The 12244-nt window shown below is 44.1% G+C and overlaps 1 protein-coding gene and 1 long non-coding RNA gene across 4 annotated transcripts in view; one reads left to right on the top strand and one right to left on the bottom strand.

Annotated features, from left to right (window-relative positions):
* Positions 1-12244, top strand: part of EXTL1 (exostosin like glycosyltransferase 1) — a 63207-nt gene that overhangs the window by 18282 nt on the left and 32681 nt on the right. The window lies entirely within an intron of this gene.
* LOC309537402 overlaps positions 1-12244 on the bottom strand; it is a 61946-nt gene that overhangs the window by 45168 nt on the left and 4534 nt on the right. For all 3 annotated transcript variants that reach the window (XR_014221889.1, XR_014221890.1, XR_014221891.1), the window contains exon 2: positions 2874-3035. This is a non-coding gene — a long non-coding RNA (uncharacterized lncRNA). The remainder of the gene's footprint in view (positions 1-2873; positions 3036-12244) is intronic.

Here is a 12244-nt window from a genome sequence, read left to right as displayed (position 1 = left end):
GGAGAACTGAAGTTAAAGCGTGGGAAAATTAGGAACTGAGAGAAAGCGAAATGGACAGATTTGGCCATCTCCACCTTGGACAGCAAAAAACATGTATTTGCCCTCTTCTGGCTGAACATTAGCAGAGTGTTCTCATGTTCCCTTTAAGTCTTCTCTTCTTCAGGCCACATATGTCCTGTTCCTTCAGCCTTTCTTCATAGGACTTGCTGGAAGCAGCCACAGAACATTAATACACCTACTTAAGTCTGCCACCCTCAGCCATTTGGGAGCAGAAGAGAGGAAGGCGAGTGCTTGAGTCTAAGGCCTGTTGTGGCTTGTTCCTGCTATTGCAGGTTGCACAAAACAACGCTTTTGTGTGATGTGCTAACACTGCCATTGAAACCACCAGTTTGAGAAATCTGGAGGTGTCCCTTCATTGGCTCCAAGAGCCCCTTTGGTCCTTAGAGTTATTCTTAGGTGTTTTTTTTAATTAAAAAAAAACCATAAGGCATTTCCCCTCTGGACCCTAGATGTGAAGATGTGAGAAATAATCAAGGAAATGTCTGCAGAGGTACTGTAGGAATGCCAAGAAAATGGATGCACTCATTAATGAAAACATCTGCATCTTGATTCACATCTCAGTACATTAGGCCCAAGCACGCCTGGCAGTGCATTTTTCATATCTGTGTATCTTTGCATGAAAGGCCCAAGAGGAGGCAAAGACGCATCATTGCAAAGAGGAGATGAGCGATTGTCTTGCCAAGAGCTGAGACACTCGGTGATGTTACGATGGGAACAGAGATGCCGTTTGTTAATGTAGTACATATGTCATCAAACAGTTGCCAGATCAACAGCATCAATATGAGCAATGCCCTTTTCTTTGCTGGTGAGGCTTTTCAAGTACTGTGTGGCCACTAATTCTTGCTTTAAAACTCCATTTATCACACGTCCCTCATTTCGGTGTGCATCAGGTGGTGGACTTTGTGCAGAGTTTGCACCAAGGATACTCACTTCAAAATATACACATTCAAAGAAGCCCCTGCCCCAAACCCCACTGAACATTTACTTTGTTTGGGTGCTCTTTTCTTTCTTTAACTACTGTTTCTTGGCATTCTATTTAAACTTCGTCCTTGCCCTCACTTGCCCTTGCTTCTGTTTAGTCTGTTTGGCAATAACAACCTACCAGATTTTCCATATGAGCGTAAAGTGGTGGGACCACGTTACTCAGAGTATCGTCACATCCTTGGCAGTGGCAGACCATGTGATTTTGTCAATCGGATGGGATGGCAACAAGAGCAAGTGAGGCCAAGGACAGTGAGGGCAAAGAAGAAGAAGAAAAATGGTACCAAAGAGCAAGAGGAGGGTTTCAGGGTGACACAAGGGTGCTGAACAGCACTGCAAACATATGCTAAAGAAGCCGGTATGTAGTAAATGTGTGGGTGTGTGTGTTGTTCGTTGTACTTATAAATCAAATCATAAAAAATAAAAATAAGGTGGAATGAAACCAATATAAGCTTATATTGTTGATATAATCTCAGGTGGTTTCAGGCTCTAAGTAGGGTTGTGCACGGAGCTCTTATTTCTTATTTCCAGACATGTATAACAGTTGTATAACAGCCGTTCATTAGCCCAGCTTATCTATTATGCACACAGGTACACAGACAGGACATGCGCTGATCATTACATACAAATTACTATATGAGTGTACAGCTATACTGTTTTTGTACACCTTTACACAGATGATACACTCCCTGAATGTGCCGCTGAACACACATTATATCTTGCCTGCCCAAATCTCCATCAATGCCTGCACCTCCCCAAACTGCCAGCTTCCCATTCTAGGTCTGAACCGCTACTCAGAACTCCCCACGTCTGAGCCTCAGTCCCATGTGCCGCTGCTGAACACCCCCCCACACACACATCCTCTTGTGTGCTAAAATGGCAGCCACCCAGTCTTGACAACGTCATTCAGGTCTCTTTCCCTGCTGACTGAAGGCCACAGCTACTGCCACACGTTCCACACCCTTCCGCACAGACTCCAGGTAGGGATGGGTGAATCTGTCAGTTTCAGATTCTCTCAGTTTCTTATATTTCCAATCTTAAATTTTGTTGTTCATATTTCCATAAGTTGCAACAACAACAACAGTAACAACAACAACCTCATGAAAATCCACCGTTGCTTTAGTGCAAATTTCTCCTGACACACACATTTTTGCAAAGCTGTTTTCCCTAATACAATGCAATTTTCACTACAGCTATTTTCACTACAATGTAAGTTGTTGTGCACACTAGTATATGCATTTTTGCACACACCACTTGGCCTGGAGAACTGCACTGCAAAATCTGGAGAAGTCTGAATTTTGAAGGACAACTGTGTTTCGGTTTGTGTGTTGTTTCAGGAAGCGCAAATTAGGTAGGTTCATATTTCAATATGAACTGACTGAGATCTCTTCCCCATCCCTAACTCCAGGCTGCAAATCCCCCTCTCCTTGACATGAGGATAATAGGAAGCTGTCTTGCACAGAGTCAGACCACTGGTCCATCTAGCTCAGTATGGTCTACTCTGAGTGGCAGTGGCTCTCCAGGGTTTTCAGCTAACAACCTTTCCCAGCCCTTCATGGAGATGCCAGGGGTTGAACTGTGGACTTTCTGCTCTAGCCCTGAGCTACAGCCTTCCTGAAAGTCAGGCAGTAGCTGGTAGCCCTTTGTCCTGCAAAGGGCGTGGCTTTCTTGTGCTAAAGAGGATTCAACTGCGGAGCGTGATAAGGGTGCTGCAAACCTCACAGGGGATCCCAAAGGGATAGAAAGCCCCGCTCTGGTCATTGGCAGTGCAGTGCAGCTGGGGCAAATGACTGGGGACATGACTATTGGGGGTGGAAGTCTTCTGGAATTACCAGTGAGGGGAAGGAGCGAGTTATTTCTGAAGAGTCCCTGGTGAGTCTTCTTCCTGCTAATTGGGCCTCACTTGCAGATGCAGGCGTGGGTATCATTTCCGTGGCAGCCGGTCTCTCGGAAAGGAGAAACCAGGCAGATTTGCCTACCTTCTGTCTGACCACCTGCAGAAAGCAGAATCGTAGTTAAGAGCCCGCCATATGGCTTTCTAATGAAAACATCGCTTCCAATAGATTTGCTCTAGGATATACGCAGCCTGCTCTGCAAGGAGGCAGGCTGGATCAAATCAAGAGCCACTAATCTCCAGGCAGAGAGAAAGCGAGTTCTGATTAAACGAGACTGACCTGTTGGCCCAGAACTAGATATTTCTGAGATGGGGGTTTCTTGAATCCCAGTCTGCGTCTTAATGCATCTGAGCCTCCTCATAGGGAGGGCGGGAAGGTGAGGGAACCTGTATTGCATTATGCCATGAAGTCCATATGATCTCCCTCTACGTGTAGCACAGAATTACGTTCGAAGGGCGTAAGCCCTTGAAACCTTGGAAATACCTGCGTCAAATATGCACACTTTGTTCACATAAATTGGCCTAACACTAAATCAAATCAGGGCTCAGTATGAACGAGCAAGTTGGGGGGAGGGCAAAAATCACACTTGCTCAGCTCCTCCCCTGGTCAAGCTGCTGCTGCTGCACCAGCCATGCTGCAAGCCATGGTTTGTTTTAGTGTCATGTGCAAACCAGAGCTTATGGTTTGACTTCTCCAGACAAATGCAAACTGAATAACATTTCTCCCCTGTCCTTATTCAGAATAAACCTTACCAGGAATAATGGACAGACCTAAGCAGGCCCAGTGGTTACAAAATGCCTGTTGTCAGAGTGTCTGTTGGAGGAAGGGAGACAGAAAGCCAGGAAAGGGGGAACGGAATGGTGCACCCTTGAAGAGGGCATGTCTGGCTGGTAGGCACCTTAAGCAGGCACACTCCACCCTGCAATGTTTTGTTGCAGATTCCACCAGCTCTATAATAAAAACAAAAGCTCTATAATAATAATAAAAAGGAGCAACTGTGAGATTACATGTTCTTATTCCTTTGAAGAAGGGAATGGTTGTAGTTAACTAACACACAATGATATGAGAGCTAATTTCAGTTTGCACTTGTGTGTGTGTGTTCTAAAGTAGTAAATCTTTGTGTAAGAATAAGAGTTACACATATATGAGCGCCCCTATTTTCTTAAGCGAAATTTTAGAGGATATGCAACTCTTGTGATTTACACAGTCAACACAAGCTTTCTGACTGGTAAGAGCTTCAGGTTATTTTAATCATAAACACCGAGTCAGTGTTTACAGATGAGCAGAAGCTCATCTGATTCATTGTAAAGTTAAAAAGCAAACTGTGAAATGCATTGGGAATAAAGGAAACAGGATTTCTGGACAGATGTGTTTAAACTTATCTTACATGCCTTTTACAGCTGTTTGCTCCCTCTTGTTGCATTGACTCAGTATTATTATGCCTTCTGTGTATTTGGAGAGGCTGAAACTGAGATAACAGTGGGTTGTCTACCCTACAACCATCCACTGAGTTTGTGGCTAAGGCCAGATCTGTATTCACAGTAGAGTGAGATGGTAGAGTCCTGCTTTGTAAAGCAGATGCCATTTTTAATGCTCTCTCATAATATACGATAAACAAATAATTTCCCTGCAAGCAAATAACTAGTCTAGCGCATCTGGTAGAAAGATTCTAGTCCAGTCCTCCTCCTCCTCCTGTCCTAGGATTTATTTCTTTTTTACATGCAGGGTAAATGTGGTTCTATTTCTGAAGTCTGAAGTGGTACAGACAGTTCTGCCACGTTAGGACTCTGCTGTCTCATTCTCCTGCATGTGTAGATCCAGCTTTGTTTGATAGGGCCTGGATTAAAAGAGCTGGTAGGGTTTGGGCGGGGACCCTGATGAGGGATGCTCAAGAGCCCCACACATCTCCTGACCTACAAATAGGGATGTAAGAAGACAGGAATTAGTTACTTGTTACCCAAAGGCTTCCGGTGGTTGACATCACAGGTGTAAATACATTACAGTGGTACCTCGGGATACATACGCTTCAGGTTACATACGCTTCAGGTTACAAACTCTGCTAACCCAGAAATAGTACCTCAGGTTAAGAACTTTGCTTCAGCATGAGAACAGAATTCGTGCTCCAGCGGTGCGGCAGCAGTAGGAGGCCCCATTAGCTAAAGTGGTGCTTCAGGTTTAGAACAGTTTCAGGTTAAGAACGGACCTCTGGAACGAATTAAGTACTTAACCCAAGGTACCACTGTATACCATAAAATCAGAACAAAAAAACCCTCCATAACAGCCACAGGACACTTTGGCAGCACTTGTAACAAAACAACATAATCTTTATCAAAAACCTGAGACTGAAACTATGTGAATGAAGGTGCCAGGCGAATCTTACTGGGGAGAGCCTTTCATAGATGGGGAGCCACAACTGAAAGGGCCCTCTCCCTTGTCACCGCCCTCCAGGACCTGAGAGGAAGATTCAAGGGCCTGGGTAGGTTTCATACAGTACTGAGATAAAGGTACCTCTTTACCAAAACTGGGATAGGCATTCTGGAAGATTTTGGGTTCCTGAGCTGTAAATAGCTTTATACATAAAAAAAACCCCAGCACTTTGAACTGAGCTTGGAAACGTACAAGCAGCCATTGTAGTTGCAACAGAATTGGTGTTATATGATATGTTCATGTTGAATTGCACTAAATTGGAGCTTCTGAACCACTCAAGAGTTCAGCCAAAAACTTCATTGTTTGTCTTGCTCACTGCTATTTAACACAAGTTATGTAACTATTTAAAGCAAAGGAAACATCCAAACAGCATGAAAAAAAGCCATTAATTACATATCTTTTGTGGACCTGACCAAAAAAACCTGTGTGAACGAATGCCAGTCATATTCCTTTCTCCAATTTCCATTCTGGACCACATATGAACATGCAGCCTACTGCAATTTCCACTTCCTTTTCTGTTTTCACTAGAACTGTCTGACTACCTACAAGGCCTGTGGTCTCTTCTGCCATCATTTTTTTCACATGACGAGGCAGCCATGCAGAAAATGTGAATATTCCCAAACCAGATATGCATCACTTTGCAACCTCTCTGTCCTGTGAAAAACCAACCAAATTAGCTTTCCTAAGCAGTTTGAAGTCATGCCAGGTTAATAGAGTTTTAACTGGCTTTTGCAGCTTAAAGGCTCCTACCGAACAATAATATCCGTATATTTCTTTGCGTATGTGACACACAAATTATTTCCTAACTTTGAAAAACAGGTTTCCTCTGTTGCTAGACACAACCTGTGAGGTGTGGTGAGGCCGTCCATATACCCTACAGCATCTCACAGGTGAAAAATGGGAATACTTCTTTTTTCTTAATGCTTCTATTCTCATACCCATGAGCTTCTTCCTATCACTAGAACACACTGATGCAGATTCTTCTCACTTGCTGTACAAACCAGAGTTGAGCCAAAATGCCTCTCCCATCTTGCATCCCAGGGATAAGGAACCCTTTCACCTTGAGGGCCGCATCTCTCAGAGAGAACCTTCTGGGGGCCGCATTCCAGGGGTGAGCACACTGGTTTCCCCCAGTTCAATTTAACACCAGAAAGTACTAATGAGGATTGAGGTGGAACTGCAACCCAGTTTCTACCCCCCCCCCAAAACCTACAGTCTTTTTGGGAAATGGTATGGTATTGTAAACTTCCCAAAGTCCAAGGTTCAGAAAGTGATATACAGTGCATATTGTATGCTCACTTACCCGAGAGGAAGTTCTGTGGAATTCAGTGGGTCTTGCATCTAAGTAAGTATGCACAGGACTACAAAAGTCACGACCCTTTCCCTTTCTTAGGCTGCAATCCTACCCATGTCTACTCAGAAGTAGGTCGTATTAACTCAGTGGGGCTTTCTCCCAGGTAAGTGGATTGCAGCATCGTTGTTATATCCAGTGCTAGTCCTGCTCAGAACTGGACTACTGAAATTGCTAATGTAGGTCAGTGGGGCTACTCTGAGTAAAACATAGCTGGATACAAGCCTTAGCGCTTAGGAATTGTCCTTATTTTCCTCTTTCTCTCTCTCCCCACCCCTCCTCTTTTGTGGGTTTTTTTCACAGACTCTTCCCCTCACATAATCAGGTTTCAGCACTGACAGGGATCCATCCATCATGTGCAACAAAGGAATTTGCCGGGTCAGAGAATCCCCACCTGAGTTAGCAAAACGCCATGTTCCCACTTCGCTTCTGTGACAAAATAATAAATAACGCCATTTCCCCAGTATTATGTTTTCTCCCCTTCAGCAATCTGCAATTTGTTTTTTATTTCTTTCAGAGGTGTGCAATCGTTTGCATGGCCATTAGAGTTTGATTTGGCTGTGATGGCCCTGGGGAAAACAGCACCAACCGTACCCTAAGTGAGTGCAGAGAATAGGCTGATAAAGGGGTGCAGGGGTAGTGCATGGTGCCGTCCTTATGGGACTGCATTCTCGAAGACCTGGGAAGGGGTTAGATTAGATTGCATGCTCAAATGCTTCCCTAGGTAAACCTGACAATAACACAAGGTCTACAGGTGAAGGGCGGTATACTATGCTGATAGGGGCTGATGGGAGTTGTAGTCCAACATCTGGAGGGCACAGTGTTGGTTTCCACTGATTTACATTGAGGAGTGTTGTCATTTTAAATTTTTGTTTATTAATTAAACTATTTCTGTGCTCATTTCATTTCAAAACTACAAATTGGTGCATGATACAAGTAGAGAAAAACAATAAAACATTACTATAAAACACACATCGGGTAGCAAATTACAACCACAAAGTGATCTAGGTATTCCACTCCCTGAAGTACCACAGTCCCTTGCTTGCTTGTACAGTAAGCTTGAGGCTAAGCTACAGTAAGATACACAGGCTGGCTACATTCCCTGCAACTTTGGTCTTGACTTCTGTCACTCTTGCCCAAAATATGCCCTCCTTCCAGAAATGGGAGGCACTAGGAATGGATGAATCTGTCAATTTTGCTTCTCTATGTTTTTCAGTTTTTTCCAATATAAATTCAGTTCTCCACATTTCTGCAGATATTTGGGGGGGAAATCCTAATGAAAATTCATTCGCATTTTGGTGTGAATGTTTCCTTACAAACCGATTTTTGAATGTAATTTCTTTAATGCACAAGCTTTTGCAAACAAGTTCCCCCTACCATAATGCATTTTTGTATGTTATCTTTGTCCCCCCCCTTCACATTCTGCCCTTATATTTCGGACCTCAGAAGCTTACAGGGAGGGCAGGTAATTAGTGATGATGATGATGATGACTAATGATGTTTGGTTGGGGAACTGCTCCCCACTCCTGTCCTAAGATGCTGTGAAGGTTGCCCTACATGCTCAGACGTGTGCCAGCATATGAGGGCCAGGGCATGACCCAGCGAGAGCGGCTGTAAATCGAAGATTGCACTCGGATGCCCTGCTGAGCCTCAGCTTTCTTGCAAGTGACCAGGATTTGCAGGGTCAAGTCAAGTATTTTAATTGTGGGTAGTGGGGAGAGAAGATCTGGTGCTTTTGAACATATGCCCATAGTATACAGTAGTATCACCTCCCTGCTGACCTCTGTCTTTCAGAGTATTTCCCCTGCAGAAAGTGGCTGGGGAGAGGACAGGTGTGTAGGCAGAGGGCTGAAGGTGGAGTGGCCCCCTTGCATATTCTCCAAAGCAATTTCAAATAGCGACTTCCCCCATGTTTCTCCACAAACCTGATGTTTTCTCATAGTTATTGGAAATGTTGTTTATATTTAAAGCTCCCCTGCTCAGTGCCATTAATTCTGCGTTGCTATTAAACGATGAAAAGCAGTCAGAATTCACCTCTGAGGAAATGTTCTAATGACACAAATATGCCTGGTGGAATTAGGGATGGAGGAGAAATTTGATTTAGTTTGCACTTAAAACTGAATCGACCTAATTTGCACCTTCTGAAACAAAGCACGAATGGAAACACAGCCACCTTTCTAAATTTGCCCTTCTCCGAATTTTGTAATCCAGCCAAATGTGTATAGAAATGCACACACTAGGGCAAAGAGTGCATGAAACAGTGTACAAAAATGTGTTATATTAGGAGAAAGGGTTTTCCACAAAGAGTGTGTATTAGGCAAAATGGCACACAGGCATTGTATATTATGAGAAATTTGTACTAAAATGCTGATGCATTTTCATGAGGACTTTTTCTTTTTCATTGCAAACTAATGTGGAGAACTGAACTTAAGATTGGAAAATACGTGAAATGGGGAGAAACTGAAACTGACAGCTTCACCCATCCCTACTGGGGAGATGATATGTGCAGACAAAGGGTTAGATGTGGAATGGTCCCCTTGCATTTCTCACAAGGCAACTGCAAACAGTGACACCTCCGCCCCATGTCTCTGCACAGACTGTTTCTTTGCTTCTGTCTCATGCACACACCTGCCCTGTAAGCTGCATCAATTCTGCTTTGTTATTAAATGATCAGAAACAGCCATAGCTCACTGTTAGGAAAACAGTCTAATGGCACAAAGATACCTGATGGGATACTAGCTAAAGCGGTGCTTTGCAGCATAGGGGCAGCCATCCCTGCCCAAGACTGTGGGGCACACTGGAGCACATGTCCTTTCCCCCATGTGCCTGTAAGTGTAGAAACAGTGAAAACGAGAACTGGCACTCGCTTGGCTTCCATGACCCATTTTTATTTACTTTTGTATGCATTATTAACCCTCCTGGGTGTTCTGTAATCATAGTGCCACATTATATTGTTATGCCTACCCCATTTCTCCAAGCAGTGAGATGCTTTTTGGGGCAGAGAATAGTTTCTTTTCCTTTGGAAAGAGGTCCCTTGAGGTTTGTTGGTGCTTAGTAATATTTGGGTTGATTTACAGATATACTAGTTGAGTATGGATGGAAGCATCGGATAAGCTCTCCAGCAGATCACCCACATGCACTCCAGCTGGTACTATAAGATGCTGACAAAGCCAAACTCAACTCTCAGACCCTCCCCTCTCAAATTTTTGTATTTTTTCACACAGAGACATTTAGATCACTTCATCCTTTGCTGGTGGGTGGGGAAGCGGATGTAGTTCCTAGTCTTCGAGAAAGGCCAGCTATCGAGAGCCATCAGCCAGTCTCACTAACTAAAGAGAAATACTTGGCAACTGTGCTAAGACCAAAGCAATTTCTAGCACTACTCCTAGATCCATTTGGCCCTCTCCTGCCCTGCTCCCAATCTTATAAGAATATATATAATTAGAATCCATTGCCCCACATTTTCCTCCATGGTGCCACTTTCTTTCTATGCACAGGTGATTCCCCTCTTCCTCTTTTCTCCACGATAAGTATTCAGACATGCAATCTTCCTCTGCATGAGTGCATAACTTAGTTGTATAAGAACACAAGAAATGTTCTGCTGTACCAGGAAAAGGATCCAGGGGAATTCTGCTTCCAATAATTGCTGTCTATGTAGGCTCCCAGAAATTTGTATACAGGGCATGAAAGCAATGCATCCATTATTCAGAGAGATACACTGCTTCTCAGCGTGGAAGTTCCACTGAAGCAATTGTGACAAATAGCCACCAGTAATCCTCCATTAATTTGTCTAGTCCTTTTCTCTTAAAGCCACAGCCATCACTAGAACTTGTGGAAGATGCAGGGTTCTTGTTGTTTGGTCTGTCCTGCATTTACTGCAGGTCAGTTTCACAGCTGGTGACCCCATGCTCCATTACCATGGTGAGGCAGTTTCCTGGGTTGGCGGTGGGGGTGGTCTGTGACAGCTGCTAGAAGAGCAATCGTATTTGGGCAGCAGCCCCACCCAATTTTCCAGAGTGAACTTTGCCTAACAGTGAAACTATTGTCAGGGGTTGATCTGTCAAAGGGGGAAAAGCTTTAAACGTCCCCCATTCACCTCCTCTTGTCCAAGGAACTGTATTAGCAAACAGGTTCCATCAAAGCACAAGAAAAGAGGGAGCCTTTGTACTTATGCTGCACTAAGAATATTTATAGGAATACTTTTACTATTACTAGTTGTTCGGAAGTTGGGTTCTGATTCGGATCAGCTAGCAGGATGAACACAAAATAGTAACAGTAAGGGTGGATCTGTGTCTACAAACACAGGCTGTAGCTGAGTAGGTGAGCAAACTCTGGCCCCAGTTCCCCCTTCCATCTGGCTTTGCCCCACCTGTCTCCTTGCATCCTCTCTCTTTTCCCACCTTGGGATCTTTACCTCAGTCCCAGCTTCCCCAAGTCTTGCTCTGCCTCTTGGCTGTACCTTCACCCTGCAGCCATGCTCATTTCTGTAGGTCCACATTCATTCATGACCTATCATGGCTTGAAACATGGTGGTCTTTGCCACTATTCTCAGTGGGACATTGGCTGCTGGGCATGCAAAGAGGTCTGTGAGGGTTTGGTGCATACTAGCTTCTGACAAAGCTGCCATAGACTATGAAGCCCATGGTGCACAGTGACTGCTGGTGAAGTAGACACATATCCCAGAAGATTTGGGTCTTGCGTGACTTCGCAGATAGGAACAGATGGCTGTGCAAATAAGAGCAGATTGAACCTGCGGAGTAATGGGAATGTTTAAGCATGCTCCTAACTCCAGATTGCACTCCGAATTTTGCAGGATGGTATGTTTCACCCCAAATTCTACTTTGGTCAGAATTTGCAATAATTCTAAGTTTGACATTGACAATGCTGTGAAGCTAGAAAGGAAGACAGTAGACAAGCTTTTTTAGAGAGAGAGAGAGAGAGAGAGAGAGAGAGAACAAAACAGTGCTCTTTTAGTATGCTGTTCCTCTGGGCCAGGAATCGGCAGGGAGAAGGGCTTTGGATGTTTGCATGCAGGTTCCCCAAATAAAGTGTGCTCCTTTATTTTTATTATATTTACACTCCACCTTTCCTCCAAGGTGCTCAAGGTGGCGCCTGTGATTCCTCAGTTTATCCTCATAATCAGCCATGTGAGAGGTGGCTCAGGCTGAGAGTGAGTGACTAGCCTGGGATCACCCATTGAGCTTCATGACTGAGTGAGGATTTGAACACTGGTCTCCCAGGTCTACACCACACTCCCTCTCAGCTTTCAGATGATACCCCTCCACCTGTCTGTCCCAACAAAGCAGTTCAGAAAAAGTGAGCAAAAAAAAGCAGTCAAAAAAGATTATCTGCCTACACTCATCACCTCTGCTCCCCATTGGGACCAGCTCTGTCTAAGCTCATTTACTGCCTTACTTTTTCACTTTGCAGCAATGTCATAATTACAGTTACTGCCAGATTCTGACCAAAATAGGATTTGGAGCGAAATATACAGTTCCCCTAAAGCAAAAGCACATACTGAGCTGTGGGC

The sequence above is a fragment of the Podarcis vaucheri genome (assembly GCF_965113315.1).
Source record: "Podarcis vaucheri genome assembly, chromosome: 7".
Taxonomy (NCBI): Eukaryota; Metazoa; Chordata; class Lepidosauria; order Squamata; family Lacertidae; genus Podarcis; species Podarcis vaucheri.
This window is presented reverse-complemented; position numbering and strand designations above follow the sequence as displayed.